At 43.2% G+C, this 24,330-nt stretch overlaps 1 pseudogene; it reads left to right on the top strand.

Annotated features, from left to right (window-relative positions):
- Window positions 1-2,015: 2,015 nt before the first annotated feature.
- LOC129033274 (small ribosomal subunit protein uS2B-like) lies at window positions 2,016-22,598 on the top strand (annotated as a pseudogene).
- The last annotated feature ends 1,732 nt before the right edge of the window (window positions 22,599-24,330 follow it).

The raw sequence follows: 24,330 nt of genomic DNA, 5'->3' as shown, positions 1-24,330 counted from the left end.
CCAGGATAACTCTGGCTAAATCCAAATGTGTATATCCAATAGTCCTTCTTTCTCTCTCTCGCTCTCTTTTTTTTTTTCTTTTTTTTTTTTTTGAGACGGAGTCTTACTCTGTCACCCAGGCTGGAGTACAATGGCATAGTCTAGGCTCACTGCAACCTCCGCCTCCCAGGTTCAAGAGATTCTCCTGCTTCAGCCTCCGAGTAGCTGGGATTACAGGCATGTGCCACCACACCCAGCTAATTTTTGTATTTTTAGTAGAGATGGGGTTTCACCATGTTGGCCAGGCTGGTCTCAAACCCCTGATCTCGTGATACGCCCGCCTCGGCCTCCCAAAGTGCTGGGATTATAGGCATGAGCCACCATGCTCGGCCTCATCCTTCTTTCTCTAGGACTAATGCCAGCAAGTTCCAGGACTTATAATATGTGCTTAACATCAGAGAAGTCTTCACCAGGTGGTGATATCCTTAAGATGTCTTCCTCATTTCAAAAGGTTTAAGTTAGAAATGTCACTAGATCTTAGATAAGGCCATATGCTACTTGTAACCTCCTAAAACCATGTCTGTCTGAAACCCGATGGAGTGGTTCTTCAGCTCCCCCTCAAAGACTGAGGAATTAAACTTCTCTGAATTGTACACATTGTGAGTGAAATAGAGCCATTGGAAAGTACTTTACTGTTGAACTCAATGCACCCTGTTGTTTATCAAACTGGTGTTATTTGACTCGTTACAAATGGAAACGCTTTTATGCTATGATGGAAGTGTTATTTGCATTTTTGTTACTAGTCTTATTTTTAAATAATTTTTCAGTAGGTAACACAGTTATCCAGTTCAAAAATAAAGCCTGCTTCCCAAGTAGTTATTAGTTTTTAACAATCTCTTCTAGAATTTCATTTCACACACATAAGCAAAATATATATATTCTCATTCCCTTCCCCATTTCTCTACACAAAATTGAACTTACTAGACGCATTGTTCCACATCTTGCTTTTTTTACTTAACATGACATCTTGACAATCTTTTATATCAGTTATTTTTAATAACTGCATGTTTAACTTTTTACTTTGAAATAATTATGGATTCATAGTAAATTGCAAAGGTACCCTTCACCCAATTTTCCCTAATATATCAACACCTAGTTTTTAAGATTGTAAGTTAAAATAACAGTAGCAAAACACTTTCAGCACTGCTTTTTTTCTTTCTTTTTAGTCAGGGTTTCCCTCTGTTGCCCAGGCTGGAGTGCAGTCGCTCGATCCTAGCCCACTGCAGCCTCCAACTCCTGGGCTGAAGCATTCCTCCTGCCTCAGCTTTTTCCAATAGCTGGGACTTCAGGCATGAGCCACCACACCCAGCTAATTTCTGAATATTTTGTAAAACCAGGGTCTCACCATGTTACCAAGGCTGATCTTGAACTCCTGGCCTCAAGTGATTCTCCTGCCTTGGCCCCTCAAAGTGCTGGGATTATAGGTATAAGCCACCATGCCTAGCCCACTTGTAGCACTGTTCTAAGTGCTTTGCATAGATGAACTTGTTAATAAAAATGTATCACCCCCATATACAGATGGGGAAACTAAGGCACAAGGAAGATAAAGAACGTGTCCAAATAACAGAGATAGTAATTAATGAGGCCAGGTTTTGGACCTGGGGAGTTTGGCTTAAAAGTCTGTGTTCTTAACTCTTAGATAAGACTACATTAACTCCTTTGAGTAATGGGTGTTCATAGTTAAGCAAAAGCAAACAATGATTTGAAGGGCTGAAAGTGTAATCACTCTTAATTCTTTTGCAAACTTTCATAAATGTACTGTGTTCATGCTGCGATATATTTTAAGACTATATTGTTTTAAAACTTTTTAAATAGTTTTAATATTGAACTTTCCATATCAATATAATCTCCTACATCATTCTGCATATCTGCATCATTTTCTATGACTCTTCCTTAGTTTATTACAAATAAATATTTGTTTTCTGTCTTCTTTTTATTATAATAATTGGTGCAGAAAACATTCTTGCACATGGATTTCTGCTGATTTATATGAGTGAATCTACAGCATAAAATCCTGGAAGCGGAATTGCTGGCTCAAAGGTATGTGTGTTCTATACTTTAATGGAAACCGCCAAATCCCCCTTCACAAAGATGGCTGCAATTTATGCTTCTGACCTCGCTTTCTGTTCCTAATTACCTCTACAGCCTCTATTAGGGCATTCTTTATAATAACAAGAGACCTAAATTGAACCAAATAAGTCCCAGAAATGTGAGCCTTTGTACTTAATAATTTATGTCTCTCCTATCAGTTTCACTGTGAAAAATAAAATTTTTTGTTATTCAAAACTACAATTGTGTTAAAGCAGCCATCTTACTATAGTTGTAATAGTTGGTACTGAAAGTTCTTTTTTTTTTTTTTTTTTGAGACAGGGTCTTGTTCTGTCACTCAGGCTGGAGTGCGATGGCACGATCTTGGCTCACTGCAACCCCCACTTCCCGGGTTCAAGCAATTCCCCTGCCTCAGCCTCCCAAGTAGCTAGGATTACAGGCACCCGCCATCACGCCCGGCTAGTTTTTTGTATTTTTAGTAGAGATGGGGTTTCACCATGTTGGTCAGGCTGGTCTTGAACTCCTGACCTCAGGTGATCTACTCACCTTGGCCTCCCAAAGTGCTGGGATCACAGGTGTAAGCCACCGCACCTGGCCTTGAAAGTTTTTATAGTCACAGAAAGGTTCATGTAAATGAGATGTTTATAACTAATGTTAAAACAAGAAACATTATTATTTTTTTAATCACAAATTCACTATTTATTCAAAACCTCTTCAAGTTATTGTCAAAACAAGCTGAAATTGGGGTAAGATGCTTTTCTGGGGGAGTTCCAGGTTCTAATTAACTGTGACCCTTGCCCACTAGAGGTCGCTCTTCGTGAATAACTTTTCCCTAGGCAGTTGGCATCCTGTGAAAGACAACATCATTATTCCTACGGCATTTTGGTCAAGTTTTTAGAAGAACACATATTTCTTATGAACTAAACTAAATTTGTACTAGGAAGCGCCCAGTGTCAAAGTTTCACTTTGACTTTTAAACTCAAAACAGACCACAATTTGTTTTTGTTGTTCCAATAAAACTTTATTTACAAATATAGACAGTGGGTCAGATTTGGCTTGAAGTCTGTCAATCTCTAGATTAGCAGACAAATTTTTTAAACAAGAAAAATAGAGTTGATGCAGCCTTTCTCTGCAAGGGGACACAGCCTGGGAAATAGAGGTCTGGAGCAAAATGTGAGTCCCCAGAATACAAAGGATACAAACGAAGAGATGCATAGGGTCAGATATGGGGCAAGGGGCATGGAGCTTCCATGCCCTCCCTGGGCACGCCAGCCTCCGGGGACCTCCATGTGTTCAGCTATCCAGAAACTCCCAGACCACACATTTTGACATACAGCAGCTTTACTTTCACTGTTGGCCTGTGTCCACCTAGATGTCTGGGGGACTTTTGTTGCTTCTTGATCTCTTTCTCTTCCTTGATGTTGGAGATCCACTTATGAACATCTTTATTAAATTTCTGTTTTCTTCTGTCTCTCATTCTGACACTGACATTCTGACAAAAGCAAAAACACTTGCTTCCTGCTTTTTGCTTTTAGGAAAGATTCCAGGAACACACCTGGGAAATACTTTTAAAGGAGGCAGTTTCAGCAAGGAGAGTGGTAGGAAAAATAAAACCTCTTTGCATCCTAATCTTCTTTCTGGTTTGCTTGTCTGTTATCTTTGGAGATAGCATAATTTTCACTAGGATGCTGTGTAATCATGAAGCTAATGAAATGTAAGCTTCAAGACCCTCACTTGTGTAAATCCTTTCTAAGGCCCTGTACCAAACTTTGTTTTCATAGATTTTTATTTTTCTTAAAGTCATAACCCCCTAAAACTAGTCCATCTCTAGTTTCAGAACTTTGGAGTCAGGTGGGGGTTCAAATTTTAGACCTGTGTGAACTTGGGGAGCTAACTTCCCCCTAGGCCTTAATTTTCTTTTCTGTAAATAGTATCTTTTATCTTGGGTTTCTTGAGAAGTCAGAAAACATGTCATTTGCTTTTCCCAATTCCCTGAACATATTAGGGGATTTCATGATGGAAAGAACCCAGAGAGAAAATGACAAATCCATATTTGGATTAAATTGCTTGGGGCCTTGGTGGGGAGATGTGCAGGAAGCAAGAGGACACTCTGGACAACAGATCAAAAGGGGATGAGGGGCAGAGATGTTGGGTGAGGCCAGTGTCCAGGCAGTTACTGAAGCCAGAGTTGGGTGAAGCAAGTATCTGTGTGGTAGGAAGGAAGAAGTGGGAGTCTAAGCCCAGCACAGTGTCCAGGGTGAGGCCTGAACTTCAGAAGTTCACATTTCATTTCTTGCAGGTAATTTATAAATCTTGCACCCCATTCCTCAGGACTTACTCATTCAGGACTCTGTTCTCATTGATCCTGCCATCCTAAGTGTGACAACCATTCGGAGTCCGTTTAAAATTAATTATTGCAATACCCAGAGTAATCACTTGAGGACAGCACTACGCAAGGGTTATTCAACCAACATCCTTCATTTAACAGATACTTATTGAGGACATGTCATGTGCTAAGCAAAGTTGTAACTAGGGTCAAGGAAAGCTTTCCTGAGGAAGTGACCCTCGACCCATGTAGCAAGATGGGGTGGAATTAAATAGGGAAGGAAGAGGTGTTCCAGGTAAAGGTAGCAGCATGTGCTAAGGCTCTGTGATGGCAGAAAGCCTGGGAGTGGGGGAAGAAGGGACAGTGCGGTGGTAGCTGGAAAAGTGAGTGGGATGTGGAGGCAGATCAGGGTTAGAGCTCAGTTTCTGGAGCCTATTAACATTTTCTGAGCGGTTACTATGTGTCAGGCCCTTTCCTATAACTTATTTCAGGGAAGGTGGTAATAGTCCCATTTTAGAAAGGCACAGAGGTATGGCTACCACCAGTCTCTCTTCAAGGCACCTCTCCTTCCCAGAGCATCCTTGTCTCCATTGGACACTAAGTCCTACCTTTCCTTCAACACATGGGTCAATTGTGGCTTCAAGTTGAATATCTTACTGATCATTTTGTGCATACAACCTGTTCTGGTGACTGGGCAGTTCTCCCTAAGCCAGAGGTTCTACTGATACTGTGTGTTCTCAGTATCTAGCCCAGAGATGACCACTAGGGGATGCTCTGTTCCAGTTGGTTCCTGTTTGGAAATAGGCACATGACATGGCGATTTGGCAGATCAAATGACATAGTGATGTAGTAGATCTTGGCTCCACTTCACCCCTCCCTGAATCCATGCATTTGGCCACGAGACTTTACAGACTTTACAGACAGGGTATGTTTCCCAGGCCCTCAAATCTGGGTTTGGTCTTGTGACTTGCTTTGCCAATGCAGTGTGGCAAGAGTGATGGTGTGCCAGATGCAAGTAATATATATATTTATCAATTTGACTTTCTCCTATACTTTTGCTCTATTTAGTCTCATTTTTAAGGAGATAAAATATGAATTGTATTTTAAATATTTTTATTGCATACAATAGCTCAAATTCATTTCTTTTTATCTGCTGTCTTACTTTCCAGTATATGAATAAATCCCATTCTAGTTATTCATTTCCCTATTCATGGGATTTAGGTTGTTTGAAGGTTCTTTTTTTTTTTTTTACTAATAAAGAAATAAAATGGAAAATATTTCTGTGCATGCCTCTTGTGTACCTAAGTGAGACTTTCTCATGGGTATATGCTAGGAAGCCATGGGATACTCACATCTTCAAATTTACTAAAATATTACTAGTCCCTCTCCCTCTCCCTCTCCCTCTCCCTCTCCCTCTCCCTCTCCCTCTCCCTCTCCCTCTCCCTCTCCCTCTCCCTCTCCCTCTCCCTCTACCTCTACCTCTACCTCTACCTCTCCCCTCTTTTTTCGGTCTCCCTCTCCTTCTTTTTTCGGTCTCCCTCTGTTGCCGAAGCTGGACTGTACTGCCGGGATCTCGGCTTGCTGCAACCTCCCTGCCTCGGGCTCCTGTGACTCTCCTGCCTTGGCCTGCCGAGTGCCTGGGATTGCAGGCGCGCGCCGCCACGCCTGAATGGTTTTTGTATTTTTGGTGGAGACGGGGTTTCGCCGTGTTGACCGGGCTGGTCTCCAGCTCCTGGCCTCGAGTGATCTGCCTGCCTCGGCCTCCCGAGGTGCTGGGATTGCAGACGGAGTCTCGCTAACTCAATGCTCAATGGTGCTCAGGCTGGAGTGCAGTGGTGTGATCTCGGCTCTCTGCAACCTCCACCTACCAGCCTCCTGCCTTGGCCTCTTAAAGTGCTAAGATTACAGCCTCTGCCCCACCGCCACCCCGTCTAGGAAGTGAGGAGCGTCTCTGACTGGCCGCCCATCGTCTGGGATGTGAGGAGCCCCTCTGCCCGGCCGCCCTATCTGGGAAGTGAGGAGCGCCTCTGCCCGGCCGCCCATCATCTGGGATGTGAGGAGCGCCTCTGCCCGGCTGCCACCCCGTCTGGGAGGAAGTGAGGAGCGCCTCTGCCCGGCTGCCCCGTCTGGGAGATGAGGAGCACCTCTGCCCGGCCGCCCCGTCTGGGAGGAAGTGAGGAGCGCCTCTGCCCTGTTGCCCTATCTGGGAAGTGAGGAGCGCCTCTGCCTGGCCGCCACCCCGTCTGGGAAGTGAGGAGCGCCTCTGCCCGGCTGCCACCCCATATGGGAAGTGAGGAGCGCCTCTGCCCAGCCGCCCCTTCTGGGAGGTGAGGAGCGCCTCTGCCCAGCCGCCCCGTCTGGGAGGTGAGGAGTGCCTCTGCCCGGCCGCCCCGTCTGGGAGGTGAGGAGCGCCTCTGCCTGGCCGCCAGCCCGTCTGGGAGGAAGTGAGGAGCACCTCTGCCCAGCTGCCCCATCTGGGAAGTGAGGAGCGCCTCTGCCCGGCTGCCACCCCCTATGGGAAGTGAGGAGCGCCTCTGCCCGGCCGCCCACTCTGGGAAGTGAGGAGCGCCTCTGCCCGGCCGCCCACTCTGGGAAGTGAGGAGCGCCTCTGCCCGGCCGCCCACTCTGGGAGGTGAGGAGTGCCTCTGCCCGGCCGCCCCGTCTGGGAGGTGAGGAGCGCCTCTGCCTGGCCGCCACCCCGTCTGGGAGGAAGTGAGGAGCACCTCTGCCCGGCCGCCCACTCTGGGAGGTGAGGAGCGCCTCTGCCTGGCCACTCCGTCTGGGAAGGGAGGAGCGCCTCTGCCCGGCCACCCCGTCTGGGAGGTGAGGAGCGCCTCTGCCCGGCTGCCACCCCGTCTGGGAGGAAGTGAGGAGCACCTCTGCCCGGCTGCCCCATCTGGGAAGTGAGGAGCGCCTCTGCCCGGCCGCCACCCCATATGGGAAGTGAGGAGCGCCTCTGCCTGACCACTCCGTCTGGGAGGTGAGGAGCACCTCTGCCCGGCCGCCCCGTCTGGGAGATGAGGAGCACCTCTGCCCGGCCGCCCCGTCTGGGAGGTGAGGAGTGCCTCTGCCCGGCTGCCACCCCGTCTGGGAGGAAGTGAGGAGCACCTCTGCCCGGCCGCCCCCTCTGGGAAGTGAGGAGCGCCTCTGCCTGGCCGCCACCCCGTCTGGGAGGAAGTGAGGAGCGCCTCTGCCTGGCTGCCCCATCTGGGAAGGGAGGAGCACCTCTGCCCGGCCGCCACACCGTCTGGGAAGTGAGGAGCGCCTCTGCCTGGCTGCCCCATCTGGGAAGGGAGGAGCACCTCTGCCCGGCCGCCACACCGTCTGGGAAGTGAGGAGCGCCTCTGCCTGGCTGCCCCATCTGGGAAGGGAGGAGCACCTCTGCCCGGCCGCCACACCGTCTGGGAAGTGAGGAGCGCCTCTGCCTGGTCGCCCCGTCTAGGAGGTGAGGAGCGCCTCTGCCCGGCCGCCCAGTCTGGGAAGTGAGGAGCGCCTCTGCCCGGCCGCCCCCTCTGGGAAGTGAGGAGCGCCTCTGCTCGGCCGCCCCCTCTGGGAAGTGAGGAGCGCCTCTGCTCGGCCGCCCCGTCGGGGAAGTGAGGAGCGCCTCTGCCCGGCCGCCCCGTCTGGGAGGTGAGGAGCGCCTCTGCCCGGCTGCCACCCGGTCTGGGAGGAACTGAGGAGCGCCTCTGCCCGGGCGGCCCCGTCTGGGAAGCGAGGAGTGCCTCTGCCCGGGCGGCCCCGTCGGGGAAGTGAGGAGCGCCTCTGCCCGGCCGCCCCGTCTGGGAGGAGAGGAGCGCCTCTGCCCGGGCGGCCCCGTCTGGGAAGCGAGGGGCGCCTCTGCCCAGCCGCCCTGTCTGGGAGGTGAGGAGCGCCTCTGCCCGGCTGCCCTGTCTGGGAGGTGTACCCAACAGCTCCGAAGAGACAGCGACCATCGGGAGCGGGCCATGAGGACGATGGCGGTTTTGTTGAAGAGAAGGGGAGGAAGTGTGGGGAAAGGAAGGAAAGATCAGATTGTTGCTGTGTCTGTGTAGAAAGGGGTGGGCATAGGAGACTCCATTTTGTTCTGACTAGGAGAAATTCTTCTGCCTTGGGATGCTGTTGATCTATGGCCTTTCCCCCAGCCCCCTGCTCTCTGAAACATGTGCTGTGTCAACTCAGGGTTAAATGGATTAAGGGCGGTGCAAGATGTGCTTTGTTAAACAGATGCTTGAAGGCAGCATGCTCTTTAAGAGTCATCACCACTCCCTAATCTCAAGTACTCAGGGGCACAAACACTGCAGAAGGCCGCAGGGTCCTCTGCCTAGGAAAACCAGAGACCTTTGTTCATGTGTTTATCTCCTGACCTTCTCTCCACTATTATCCTATGACCCTGCCATATCCCCCTCTCCAAGAAACACCCAAGAATGATCAATAAATACTTCAGAAATTAAAACAAAAAAAAAAAAAAAAAAAAAGAAACCTTACCTCCCTTTAATACTATTATCTTCTCCCATTTATAATCATTTATCATATTATATATATACATATAAATGTACATCTTTTTCATTCGCTGGTTATGGAATCCTGGGTTGACAGTTCTTTAGCACTTATAAAATGTTGTGCTTCTTTCTTCTGGCTTTCATAGTTTCTGATGAGAAATCTACTCTCATTAAAATTGTTTTCTTCCTATGAAAAAAAAAAAAAAAAAAATATTACTAAATTGCTTTTCAAAGACCTTGGACCAATCTATTCTCCCACCATTATTAGTATAGAAGAATTCTCATTTCTCCACATTTGGCATCACCTGGTGTTGCCATACTAATTTGTGTAGGTTTTTACCAATCTGATAGGTCTGAAATGGTATCTGGTTGATATTTTAATGTTCATTTCCCTGATTTCCAAAGATGTTGAGCTTCTTTCCTTGTGTTCATTGGCCTTCCAATTTCCTTTTGTGAGTTGACTGTGCAGATGCTCTGTTTTCCTTTCCTTTTCTTCTTCCTTTTTTTTTTAGTTGACTTGCTCCTGAAAGTCTATCTTTATATAATCTTAATATTTGATATTATATATAATGTATACCTGTATATTACATAAAGATAATATATTAAAGACTATAATATAGTGTATATATACTATAATATATATATAATTATATTATATATATATTATATATTATATATATAATATATATAATATAATATAGTATATATATATTTTAAATGTATATTTAAAATATATATATACTATATTATATTATATATAATTTAAAATATATTTATTTAAAATATATTTTAAATATATTTAAAATATAAGTTTATTTTATATTTAAAATATATATTTAAAATATATATTCTTTGTATATTTGGTTGCTTATATGCACTGCAAAGATCTTCCAGTATTTTATAACAGTTTTATTGAGATGTAGTTCATATATCATACAATTCAACCATTGAAAGTGTACGATGGGTTTTTGTTACAATTTTAGAACATTTTCACCAACTTAAAAAAAAAGCCCTCACCTTTTGGCTATCATTTCCCTATTCCCCCATCCCCAACCCTAAGCAACCACCAGCCTACCTTCTGTCTCTATAAATTTGCCTGTTCTGGACATATAAATGGAATCATATAATATGTGGTCTATTGTGACTGGCTTCTTTCATTTAGCCTAATTTTTCAAGGTTTATCCATGTTGTAGTATGTATCAGAACTCCATTCCTTTTTATGACCAAATAATATTCCATCGTAGGAATATGCTACATTTTGTTTTCCCATTCATCAGTTGAAGTAATGTTTACTGAAAAATGTAACTGAAATTCAAAACTGTTTTTAATAGCATCTGATTTCTACTCATCTGATCTGATTGCTTACCCCTGACCTCTCCTCACACATAAATAAAGTTGGGTTTTTTTGTTTGTTTTGTTTTGTTTTGTTTTGTTTTTACCATGATGATCGAAAAGTTTCTGACTGGCTTTGAACTGTACTTCATTGGTAAAAATCCTCCATTCCAATCCCCATAATTAAAGAGGTAGGCCTGGGGACCCTTGTTATCCTGTGTGGCCTGGGATCAAGAGCATCAGCATCACCTGAAGCTCGTTAGAAACTCACTCTCCAGTCTCCCAGACCTGTCTGGATTAGAGTCTGAACTTATAGGAGATCTCCAAGTGAGTCCTGTGCCCATTTGCTTTGACAAGCTCTGCCCTGGACCACTCTTTCTTAGCCAGGTGAGTGCCGAAATCACTTGGAAGCCTTTGGGAACAATGCCAAGGACCTGCCCGCCTTTCCGAGATTCTGATTTCACTGCTCTAGAGTGGGTCCCAGACTTAGAGTGTCTCCAGAGCTCCCACGGGATCCCACTGAACAGCCAGACCTGATGCAGATATCTCTGAGGAGCAATCCCAACTTTTTTCTGTAAACCACTTTCATTTAGGGATGTTTAGTCTACATGATTTAAGCCACCAAATTTGCAATTCTGTTAAGCAAAGCTGACTGGTTCTTGGTGAAGGAGCTGCAGCCCCCTTTTTAAAGGGACTGGAGTATGACGGCCAGTTACACCTTATGAGTGGGTGTCAAGGCTCTGTTGACAAAGATGGTTTGTGTTTCTAAGAAAACACAGCTGAAGCCCTATGAAGGGTAGGTTGCCAAGGATGTGCTAGTTTTTCTTGGTTCATTTTCAGTTCCCCGTTTACAAATTTGCTCTGCAAATTTGGAATGGCTACTACTTTAAGCAGCGTTTACCCAAAAATGACTTCTTCCTTACTCCTGCCAACAGAGTAAATACAATAAGAACGGACATCTTGGGTAGACATCAGGATGTCTCTTTTTAAATAAACCTCATCCTGATCTTATCTTTGCTAAGGAAGCTGTGGCAGCAACAAGCTGTCAAATCAATTTCCCTCCCTTCTCATCCCTCTGACGATTTCCTTGAACGCATGTGTTTCTGTTCCCCGTCACTGGGCTGGCACAGCAGTCACCACAGTAACCTTCTCACGGGTGGGGGTGGGGAGTTCAGCACCCACCCTTCGTATCCACAAAAGGCTTTGCCACCTTCCTGGGGGGTTGCCTATGTTTCCTTGTTATTTACAACCCTGCCCCATTGCTGTTCCAGATAGTGGCACAGTAATGCCCCAGATTGAGGTCACTTTTCTTGGAGTCAAAGGAAACAGGAGAGGGATGCGTGGTGTTTGCGCCATGCATCCTGCTGTTACCCAACTCACAGATACATGTGTGCGTCCTCTGGACTTTCTGGCTATGGTCTTTTCAGCCACCTCAGAGACTGTGTCACCTTGACTTACCGAAAGGAGTGACCACCTGAGAATCAAAGGCCCTGGGGTTCCTGAAATCCACACCAGGCAGGGCACATACAGGTGTCAAATCGCTTCTTGGGTTCTCTCCATAAGCAGCTAAATGACTACGCTGTTAACTTGATCTATTTCTCTCATACTGGGCCAGAGAACCCTGCTTTATTTTCCAGATACCTAGTGCTAATTCTCCTGTGTTTGTGACACTTTCCTAATCCTAAATCTGGGATATTTTTCTACTACTTGAGGCAGATTCCTTAGAGGATTTTAATCTGATAAAGAGTTCTCAAACCTGGGCAATCCAGGGTGTGAGTCTTAGTTTGAGAGGGGACAGACCTCCTTTAACCCAGCAAGTCAGAGATCTTTCCTGGGTGGTGAGTTCTGTGCCCACAGAAGCCAGCATGGTTTGCTTAGCAGTACATTACCCTGGGCCTACCGTGGACAATTACTTCTGGTTTTGATCTTCACTAAAGACTTTTGCTTCATTTTCTGGTACACTGCCTTTCTGATCACATTACAGGTCTGCACCTGCGCGTCTGTGCGCATGTGTGTGTCCTTTGTAAATAACTGCCTGTTCTTTTCTTTCAGCCAGTCCTTGCCTGCTCCCCTGCCCTGCCTTTTTTATTTTTTAAACTGGTTTCATTCTTTTAAATCAGAACTCCAATAAATAATTGAGTAACCTGGCCTGAGGTCCCTGCCTCCTGGAGCGGGGAGTACGCACACAATGCTTATTGGCAGTTTCCACAGAAGGGTGTTGAGCCGCTTGCAATGTGATTTATTTTTCCTCCAGAACAACTGATCGCAACTTCTGAGACATCTGATGTCCTTTGCAAACTCCGGCATGCATGTTCCTGCATGTGCTCTACTGACAAGGATTTGATGTGAACATCATTTCTTTCAACTTTAGTACATGTATCTGCAGAAGAATCTGTGTTCCTGTTGATTCACAGAGCTGACTTCTTCATTGGTTTCTATGACAGCTTTCTGAAACAACAGGCTGGGGGGTGTGTGTGTGTGTGTGTAGAGGAGGAGAGAGAGAAAGAGGGGGGAGAGAGAGAGAAAGAGAGAAACAGTACCCCATGGATTGATTTCATTTGATCATTATGCCTAGGTTTCCAAGTCTGTCTGTCACTCCGCTGCGTCCCTGTACTATCATGCCTGTCTTCTACTCCCTTTTCTTTTTTTTCTTTCGTTCTTTCTTTTCTTTTCTTTTCTTTTTTTTTTTTTCTTTTTTTTGGAGACAGAGTTTCACTCTGTCACCCAGGCTGGAGTGCAATGGCGCAATCTCGGCTCACTGCAACCTCTGCCTCCCAGGTTCAAGCTATTCTCATGCCTCAGCATCCCAAGTAGCTGGGATTACAGGCCTGTGCCACCACGCCCAGCTAACTTTTTGTGTGTTTTTAGTAGAGACGGGATTTCACCATGTCGGCCAGGCTGGTCTGGAACTCTTGACTTCAGGTGATCTGCCGGCCTCAGCCTCCCAAATTGCTGGGATTAGAGGTGTGAGCCGCTGTGCCCAACCTCTCCCTTTTCTTTCTCTGCCCCGTCTTGTTTATTTTCTTCATTCCTAACCATCACATCCAGTTTCATCCACTTTAACACAGAACATTATATATGATTCTAAATTAATTAAACTTAAGAAGTTTTACTGTCCTCTGTTATTAAATGTCAGCAGAATAGAATGATTTTTCTTCTTAAAGAAGGGAAAAGAGTGGTAATTAAAATGCTTTCTTTTTCCTCTTGATTTTTTTGGATGCCATATATATGGTTTTGATGTCAAAATTTCAATCACTCTGTATGATCTCATCTTTTTTTTTGTTTTGTATTAAACCAAGAGCATTTTCCCATAGTATTAAATATCCTTAGGGAATATATTTAACCATGTATAAGTTGATGGCATTTTTAGTGTTTTGTTTTAATTTGGGGATACACAACCTAATTATATCCATTGATCTATTGCTAGTGGTAGAATTACAGGATTTGAAGGGTAGATTTTCAAAGCTTTCAATAAATATGACTCAACTGCCTACCAGCTGCGTATGAGTGCCCAGGTTAGTGCCCATCCAGCTGGCATTGAGCAATATCTTGGAAAAATACAACTTTGCTAATTTAATAGGTGAAAATGGTATCTTCATATTTTCAATTTGCATTTAAGTATCAGTAAGTTGAAGATTTGGAGATAATAGCATTTAGAAAAGGAAAAAGTTTACTTGCAAGAAATACGGGGACCTCAGAAGGAACTGCTCATCAGATAAAAAACACAACAGGTCATTAACAGCAAACACTAAAAAACTTACCAAGGTTACTGAATTTATAGTTGGTGTGTTCATGACAGAAAACCAGCAATTTTCTTACGGGGTTATCATTTCCACAAAGGCTGGGGTAGTCTTCAGACAGCAGTTTTGCAAAGTCTGGGATAAAGTTGTTTGCATTAAGTAGTCAGCAACTTACAGGAAATGCTCAGGAGTTCATTTATTTGGGGGGCTAGAATTAGAGAGGGTTCAAAATGTTTGTTTTCCTCTAATCATGGGACTTAACGGAGGCAAGAGATCAGTTTTGCTTCCATGAGACTTTTCAGGTGTAGACAGGATTGTGTATTTCTGCTTGTATAACTATATGTGTCTTTTGCCCTGTTTAATTTTACTGGGGAGTACCTTTTGCTTATTTAATTTTATTTGCTATATATTAAAACTCTATTGCCATAAAATGTAAAAAAAAAACCTTTCAGTGTCATTTGCCTTTCGGTTTATGATATTTTTATCATAACTAACACTTTTATCTTTATGTAGTCAAATTGTTCAATTAGTTTCCTTATAATTTCTGCTTTGGCACTACACTGAGAAAGTCCTTTTCAGCCAGGTGTGGTGGCTCACACCTGTAATCCCAGCACTTTGGGAAGTCAAGGTGGGCGAATCACTTGAGGTCAGGAGTTTGAGACCACCTGGCCAACATGGTGGTCTATCACTACTAAAATTACAAAAATTAGCTGGATGTGGTGGTGCACATCTGTAATCCCAGCTACTCAGAAGGCTGAGGCAGGAGAATCCCTTGAACCTGGGAGACAGAGGCTGCAGTGAGCCGAGATTGCGCCACTGCACTCCAGCCTGGGCAACAGAGCGAGACTTCATCTAAAAAAAGGAAAGAGAAAAAAAAGAAAGTCTTTTTCAGCTCTTTTTATATTGTTTATAGGCAACCCACAGAATGGGAGAAAATATTTGCAAATCATATAACTGATAAAGGATTGATATCCAGAATATACAAAGAATTCCTACAACTCAACAACAACAAAAACACTCAATTAAAAAACTGACAAAGGGCTTAAATAGGCATTCCTCCAAAGATATACAATGGCAATAAGCACATGAAAGGATGCCCAACATCACTAATCACTAGAGAAATGCAAACCAAAACCACAATGAGATACCACCTCACACTCATTAGGAAGGTTATTTTTTTCACAATATGTAGTTAATAACAAGAGTTCGTAAGGATGTGGGAAAATTGGAACTGCTTTGCATTGTTGGTGGGAACATAAAATGGTGCAGCCGCTATGGAAAATAGTATAATGGTTCCTCAAAAACTTAAAAATAGAATTAGCATATGATCTAGTAGTTCCACTTCTGGGTATATGCCCACAAGAATTGAAAGCAAGGACTCAGATATTTCTACACTGACATTCATAGCAATATTGATCACAGTAGCCAAAAAGTAGCAGGAATCCAAGTGTCCACTGAGATGAATGGAGAAACAAAATATGATCTACACATACAATGGACTATTCTTTTTTTTTTTTTTTTTTTTTTTTGAGATGGAGTCTTGCTCTGTTGCCCAGGCTGGAGTGCAATGGCGCAATATTGGTTCACTGCAACCTCCGCCTCCTGGGTTCAAGCGATTCTCCCGCCTCAGCCTCCTGAGTAGCTGGGATTACAGGCACGCGCCACTGCGTCTGGCTAATTTTTGTATTTTTAGTAGAGATGGGATTTCGCCATGTTGGCCAGGCTGGTCTCGAATGCCTGACCTCATGATCTGCCTGCCTCAACCTCCCAAAGTGCTGGGATTACGGGTGTGAGCCACTGCGCCTGGCCCATACAATGGACTATTCTTTGACCTTAAAAAGGAAAGAAATTCCGACACCTGCTACCACATAGATGAACTTTGGAGATACTATGTTAAGTGAACTAAGCCAGATACAAAAGGATAAATACTGTATAACTCCACTTACATGAGGTACATAAAGTAGCCAAATTCATGGAGACATAAAGTACAGTGGTAGTTCCAGGGATGTGGGGGAGGGGAAGATGGGGAGTTGTTTAATGAGTACAGAGTTTCATTCTAGAAAGATGAAAAAGTTTTGGAGGTAGATGGTGGTGATGGCTGTGTAACAGTGTTCATGTGCTTAATGCCACTGAACTATACACTTAAAAATGATTAAAATGGCAAGTTTTATGTATATTTTACCACATTTAAAAGATATTTTGCTTACATTTTCTCTTAATACTTTATAATTGCATTGTGTACTTTTCAGAACCATTCTGGCTATGAAAGCATCAGCAATTCCTATTCACACTTCAAGTTTACCCATTGGTGGTGACAGGTTGGTGGTTGGGTGCCTGGTGAAAACTAAACCAAGGCTGAATTAGAAATGAGGACAGACCTTGAGAGATGGAGTCAGGTGTGCTCATCAGGCTCTTTTGATGACAAGGAACATGGATTTTCTTAGACTACCTGTCCCACTTACTATCACTGTATAACAAGCTACCCTAAAACTTTGTTGATTAAGCAAAACCATTTTATTATATGTCACAACTACGTGGACGCTACATGGTTTTCTTGACCTACCCTTGGAAGACACATAGTGTTACATCCACTGCATTCTGTTGACTACAGTAATGTCAGCTCAGATTCAAGGGGAAAGGAATCATAGGCCCCCTCCTGATGGGGGAGTGGCAAGGTCACATTGAGGACAGCATGTGGGATGGAGATAGTGTTGTAGCCATCTCTGAAAAATAGAATCTCCTCCACTGCTAAGAAAAAGAGGATTTATTATAAAAATACAAAAGACTAGACTTAGGAAAACCATGGAATGGACCAGTTGCTCTGTCTCTGACCTCTGCATGTCTGCTTTGCCCTCTCTCTACTCGGTTTCTCTTGGTCTTGTTTAATTTCCCTCAGCCTCTGCTCCTCCCCAGCACACTGGCCTTTGACCTGCTACAGCCTCTCCAGCCTTTCTCAAGCTTCCCCAAATGTGTTAATTCAAATTCCGGAGAGAGGCTCTGACTGGCTCATCTCATATGTCTCAGCAACACTTGGTCCAATCAAATGGAGGAGCTGACACAGGCTGGGAGTAAAGGGAATGAGGAGCTGGGCGGCTCTCAGATCACCCTGCACTGATTCTCACACCTGGCTGCAGATTCGGATCACCTGTGCAGCTTTAAAAACATACCCACGGCCTGGGTCCCACCCTCACAGATTCTGATTCAATTGATCTTGGGTTAGAGACTAAGTATGCATGTTGTTTTAGATGCATGGTACCCATGCTTCTCCTGAAACCAGGAAACTTTGCTGCTGGCTGTGATACATAGCCAGCAGGTGTGGAGAGCAAGCTAGCCCAAGTAGTATCATTTACCAGACAGGGAAAGAAAAACAGGCTTTTCTTGTTTTCCAGCATGTGTTGTTGCTTTTGTTGTTTTTTTCACAAATCTCAAAGAATTTGTGAGCTCGAAGAGACCTTAGAGACAATCTAATACAACACATTCATTTCCAGGTATGGAATAGGGCAACCAAACCGTCCTGGTTTAGCTGGGACTGCCCCAACTTTAGCACTGGAAGTACTGCCACATCCCAGGGAAATCCTTCAGTCCCAGGCAAACCGAAAAGGCTGTACCTTATATAGAAACTCCAACCCATTAGCAGTCACTCCTTGTCCTCCCTACCCCCAGCTGCTGGCAGCCATTTATCCACTTTCTGTCTGTATGGATTTGCATACTCTGGACAGTTCATATAAGTGGAATCCCACAATATGTGGCCTTTTGTTTCTGGCTTATTTCACTTAGCATGTTTTTAAGGTTCATTCATGAAGTAACAGGTGCACATACTTCATTTCTCTTTATGGCTAAATAACACTCCCTTATATGGCTTTACAACATTCATCTGTTGATGGACATTTGGGTCATTTCCACTTTTGGGCTATTATGAATAATAGCTCCTGTGAACATCTGTATACAGGTTTTTGTGTGGACATATGTCTTTAGTTTTCTTGGGTATACACCTAAGTGTGGGATTGCTGTGTCATATGGTAATTCTATGTTTAACATTTTGAAGAACTGCCAGACTTTATTAAATAAAGTGTCTGTATCATTTTATGTTTGTACCAGCACAAATATGAAGGTTCTAATTCCTCCATAGCCTCACTAGCACCTGTTATTATCTACCTTTTGATTCTAGCCATCCTAGTAGGTGTGAAGTAGTGTCTCATTGTGGTTTTGATTTGCATTTCCCTGATGATTAACAATGTTGAACATCTTTTCATGTGCTTATTGGCCATTTGTGTATCTTTTTAGAGAAATGCATATTCAGATCCTTTGCTCATTTAAAAACTGGGTTATTTATCTTTTTATTACTGAATTGTAAGAGTTCTTACATATTCTAGATATAAGCCCCTTGTCAGATACATGATTTACAAATATTTTCTTCCGTTCAGTGGTTTTCTTTTCATTTTCTGGAAGATGTCCTTGAAGCATAATAGTTTTTAATTTTGATGAAGTCCCATTTATCTATTTTTTCTTTTGTTGCTTGTGCTGTTGGTGTTATAGCTAAGAAACCATTGCCTAATCCAAGATCATGAAGATTTAAGCCTATGCATTCTTTTAAGAGTCTTATAGTTTAGCTCTCACATTTATTTATGTCTGTGCTCCGTTTTGATGAAGTTTTGTATATGGCATGAAGTAGGAGTTCAATTTTGTTCTTTTGCATATGACTATCCAGTTGTTTCACCACCATTTTTGAAGAAACTTCCTTCTCCACTGAATGGTCTTGGCACCCTTTTAGAAAACAAGTTGATCTTAGATGTGTAAATTTCTGTCAGGACTCTCACTTCTATTCCATTGGCCTATATATCTATCCTTACACCAGTACCATACTGTCTGGACTACTATAGATTTGTAGTAAGTTGTCAAATAGAGGAATGTGAGTCCTCCAACTTAATCCTTCCTTGAATTTCCATATGATTTTTTTTTTAGTTTTTCTCATTACTGTTGGGTTTATTTTATTTTTTAATTAATTAATTTTTAATTGACAAAGAAAAATAGTATATATTTATCATGTACAACATGCTTTGAAATACGTACATTACAAAATGGCTCAATTGAGCTAATTAACAAATCCATATGATTTTCAAAATCAGTTTGTCGATTGCTGCAAAAAAAATCCAGGTGAGATTTTGATAAGGACTGCATTGAAATTATAGATCACTCTAGAGAGTATTCCCATCTGAACAATATCAAGTCTTTCAATCCATAGACATGGGATGTCTTTTTATCTGTTTAGGTTTTCATTGATTTCTTTCAGCAGTGTTTTGTAATTTGAGTGTACTAGTCTTATACTTCTTACGTTAAACTTATTCCCAAGTATGTTACTCTTTTTGATACTATTACAAATGGATATTGAATTTTTAGATTAATTTCATTTTCAGATTGTTTACTGCCAGCATATAGAAATACAATTGATTTTTGTATATTGATTTTACATCCTTGCTGAACTTGTTTATTAGTTCTAGTAAGTTTTAGTGGATACTTCATAACTTTATATATATAAGACCTATGTCTGCCAATAGGTAACATATAGTTTATTTCTTCCTTCCAAATCTAGATGCCTTTTATTTTATTTTCTTTCCTAATTAATTTGTCACTTAGTTGAATGTTGAGTAGAAGTGATGAGCACAGACACTCTTATCTTGTTCCTGATTTTAGGAAAAAAGCATTTGTCTTCCACCATTATATATGATATTACCTATGAGTTTTCTTTTTGTAGATGCCCTTTGTCAGGTTTAAGAAGTTCCCTTCTAGTCCTGGTTAGCTGAGTGTTTTTGTCATGAAAGTATGTTCAATTTTGTCAAATGCTTTTCCTGTGTCTACTGAGATGACCATGTGGCTTTTTTCCTTTTTTCCATTCATGTGGTATATTACATGATTTATTTTCATATATTGCCAACCTTGTATTCCGGGATAAAACCTGCTTGGTCAGGGTGTGTAATTCTTCTATTTCACTGGTATTTTGTTAAAGGTTTTTGACTACATTTATAAGGGACATTGATCTGGCATTTTCTTTTATTGAGTTGTCTCTGGTATCAGGGACAATACTGGCATCATACAATGAGTTGGGAAATGTTTCCTCCTCTTCTATTTTTTGAAAAAGTTTGTGAAAAAATTGGTATTCATTCTTTTTCAAATGTTTGATAGAATTCACCGAGTGAAGCCATCTGAGTCTGGGGCTTTCTTTGTGAGTAGTTATTTGTTTGCTAATTCAATCTCTTTACTTGCTGTAATTCTCTACATAGCATTCATCTTGAATGCTTACACAATACTGTGTCAGGTACAGTGCTAGTTCTTAAATTTCTTTTGGGAGGTTTGGACACTAAGAAGAGGGAAATGGGCTAGATGCATTCATTCATGGGGGTGTTCTTTCAAAACACTTATTGAGTACCCCGGCTGTGTTCTGTGCTCAGCCCTGAAACTGCTAAGACAAACACGGCAGCCACAGGACGAAGGAGTGAACAAGCTGATTTCAGATCAGAATCTGGGTGGCCACCTGCTGAGTGTGAGAGGAGACCCAGCAGTGCTCATTGGTGTTGGAGTCGTTCTTAGCTCCAAACAAATGGTGATGCCTCAGAGTCCTCTGGCACTTTGTAGGTTATAAAGTGCTTTCACTTATAAAATCTCATCACAGTTGATCCTTAGAGGCAATTCAGCAAAGTTCATTATCCCTCTTTGCAAAAGATGAGAAAACCAATGTTCAGAGGTCAGTATGAATTCAAACTTTTAGGAAATGCTTCTCCCTTACTAGCCCCATGTAAGGCCCTAGGAGATAAAGAAATGACAAGGTTCTTGCCTTCAAGGAGCTGTCAGTCTGAGACAGAAAGAGACAGGAAGTCAGAGAGACATAACAATCTATGACGGTCCTCTCACAGGGTGAAATGGAGGCAAAGAGGAGGGGGTTCAGAAATGGTTTTGCCGTGAATGTGACCCTTAAAATGTGGCTGGGAGCAACCTGGACACTACACCAGGAAATAACAAAAGTCATTCAGAACTGGGATGACCATATGTCCTAGTTTCCCCAGGATAATACGTTTGCTTCTGTTGTCACAGTTTTAAGTATCAGTAGCACCCTTTTTTCCTCTCAAAATACATGTTTGATATATGCATGCTTCAAAGTATTTCCCTAAAAAATTGTTGTAATTATGAAGGAAAAAAATAGTAACTTTACAGTAGAGAAATCTGGCAGGTGCTTAATCCAGTAATGAAGATTAATATCTTCACAGATGGTACCAATGAACATCATGTGCCTCCTGTTAAGATGTGCTGAGAGCTTTCCGCGCTACCCACAGAGGGGTGCATACGGCATTGTTCTGGATTCCAGTCGTAACTTAAAGGGAAACTTTCACAATGTCCGGAGCCCTTGATGTCCTACAAATGAAGGAGGAGGATGTCATTAAGTTCATTGCAGCAGGAACCCACTTAGGCGGCACTAATCTTGACTTCCAGATGGAACAGTACATCTATAAAAGGAAGTGATGGCATCTACATCCTAAATCTGAAGAGGACCTGGAAGAAGCTTCTGCTGGCAGCCCGTGCCATTGTTGCCATTGAAAACCCTGCTGATGTCAGTGTCATATCCTCCAGGAATACTGGCCAGAGGGCTGTGCCAAAGTTTGCTGCTGCCGCTGGAACCACTCCAATTGCTGGCCGCTTCACCCCTGGAACCTTCACCAACCAGATCCAGGCAGCTTTCTGGGAGCCATGGCTTTTTGTGGTTACTGACCCCAGGGCTGACCACCAGCCTCTCATGGAGGCATCTTACGTTAACCTACCTACCATTGCTGTGTAACACAGATTCTCCTCTGTGCTATGTGGACATTGCCATCCCATGCAACAACAAGGGAGCTCACTCAATGGGTTTGATGTGGTGGATGCTGGCTCGGGAAGTTCTGCGCATGCGTGGCACCATTTCCCGTGAACACCCGTAGGAGGTCATGCCTGATCTCTACTTCTACAGAGATCCTGAAGAGATTGAAAAAGAAGAGCAGGCTGCTGCTGAAAAGGCTGTGACCAAGGAGGAATTTCAGGGTGAATGGACTGCTCCAGCTCCTGAGTTCACTGCTACTTAGCCTGAGGTTGCAGACTGGTCTGAAGGTGTGCAGGTGCCCTCTGTGCCTATCCAGCAGTTCCCTACTGGAGACTAGAGGTCTCACCCTGCCACGGAAGACTGGTCTACAGCTCCCACTGCTCACGCCACTGGATGGGTGGGAGCAACCACTGAATGGTCTTAAGCTGTTCTTGCACAGGCTCTTAAGCAACATGGAAATAAGATTGATGGAAAATAAACATCAGTTTCTAAAAAAAGAAAAAGAAAGAAAGAAATTGTGCTGAGAAGGGCCGGGAACGGTGGCTCAAGTCCATAATCCCAGCACTTTGGAAGGCCAAGGCAGGCAGATCACATGAGGTCAGGAGTTCAAGACCAGCCTGGCTAACATGGTAAAACCCCATGTTTACTAAAAATACAAAATTAGCTGGGCGTGGTGGCGTGCGCCTGTAATCCCAGCTACTCAGGAGGCTGAAGCAGGAGAATTGCTTGAACTTGGGAGGTGGAGTTTGCAGTGAGCCAGGATTGCGCCACTGCACTATAGCCTGGGCAACAGAGTGAGACTCTGTCTCAAAAAAAAAAAAAAAAAAATGTGCCAAGAGGGACACAACAGCACTTTTGTGATGTTGTTGCCAGAAATATATAAACTGAATCTGATCACTAAGAAATATCAGACAAACCCCAACTAAGGGACATTCCACACAACAATTGAGGCACAAAACATATCAAGGTCATGAGAGACAAGAAGGACTAAGGAACCATTCTAGATTAAAGGACACTAAAGAGAAACGACAACTAAATGCAACACATGGTACAAGATTATATCCTGAATGGAAAAAAAGTACATCAGCAGAGGCCGTGTGAAATCTGAAGACTGTAGATTAGATAACGGTACTGCTATCAATGTAGAATGTCCTTAGGTTTAGGAAATACACACAGAAGTATTTAGGGTTTTTTCAAAGTGCCACAGTTTGGATGATAAATGGTGATGGTGTGGTCTCCTTTTCCAGAACCCAGTGAGAACCCAGCCCTCTCCACTCCCAGGCTGTGGACCTGTCACCATCAACCACCTCAGATGGCCACTCAACTCCTCACCACTGAGAGGGCATTCAGATGAGCCAGGGCCTGGTATGCCCTGGGACACACAGGACCCCTTGTCAGCACCATGCCAACCTGTCCACCCACAATGTGTCTCTGTTCCTCCGGCACCTTAATTCCCTAATAAGGTCTCAGCCAACTGAAACCACCGCTCAGCTTTTCCCGACAGTCAGAAGTAAGAGTCTCAAACAAAGGAAAAAAACAAACAGGAGAAAAGTTGGCCTTTTTGTGGTCATTTCCGCTTTCTTGTTGGGTGGGCCGAGGCCTCCTCAGACCTGATTCTCTGAATATGTCCTATGTGGTCTGTAGGCTAAATGGTTAGTAGAGAAACTGTGTTTTTCTTCCAACTACATCCTTTCACCTGACTTACAGGTCTCTTAAAATCAGGTAATCCTCTAGGGCCAGAATATGAGATGCAGACATCTTGGGCAAGCTAATAATTTGACATTCCCTTAAACTGATGTTCCTGAAATATTTGTTTATGGGGAGCAGAAAGAACTGGTTTTCTGTTCATACATAGACACAGTTTGATTCACTGAATATGCCTCTGCTGGCTGGAGCAGAGTCAGTGGACTTCAAATAAAGGGCAAAAAAATTTCCCCTGGATCTGAAGTCCTAATTCTTTCTCCAGCTTTTCTTTTCTTTTCTTCTTTTTCTTTCTTTCTTTCTTTTTTATTTCTCTTTCTTTCTTTCTCTCTTTCTCTCTTTCTTTCTTCTTTCTTCCTTTTTTTTTTTTTTTTTAAAGAGACAGAGTCTTGCTCTGTTGCCCAGGCTGATCTTGAACTCCTGGCATTAAGCCACCATCCTACTTCAGCCTCCTGAGTAGCTGGGACTACAAATGCATGCCAGTTTTCTTTGGGATTTTCTGAACCAGACAAATATTTTTAACATCAGTTACAGAATTAAGTTCTTTTATGATTCAGTTTATCACTTACTATCATCTGTGCCTGGGCTGTGCCTCACTTTTATATGTATTTTATTTTATTTTATTGGATTTTCCCCCTTCATCTCTGTTCTGTGTTGCTTTTTTTCTTTTTCTATTTTTTTTAAGAAAGGGTGTCACTCTGTCACTCAGGCTGGAGTGCAGTGATGCCATCTTGGCTCACTGCAACCTCTGCCTCCCAGATTCCCAAGTACCTGGGATTACAGGTGCACACCACCATGCCTGGATAATTTTTATACTTTTAG

This window comes from Pongo pygmaeus, chromosome 2 (genome assembly GCF_028885625.2).
Source record: "Pongo pygmaeus isolate AG05252 chromosome 2, NHGRI_mPonPyg2-v2.0_pri, whole genome shotgun sequence".
Lineage (NCBI taxonomy): Eukaryota > Metazoa > Chordata > Mammalia > Primates > Hominidae > Pongo > Pongo pygmaeus.
The sequence above is the reverse complement of the archived record's forward strand: the minus strand, read 5'-3'. Positions and strand labels throughout refer to the sequence as shown.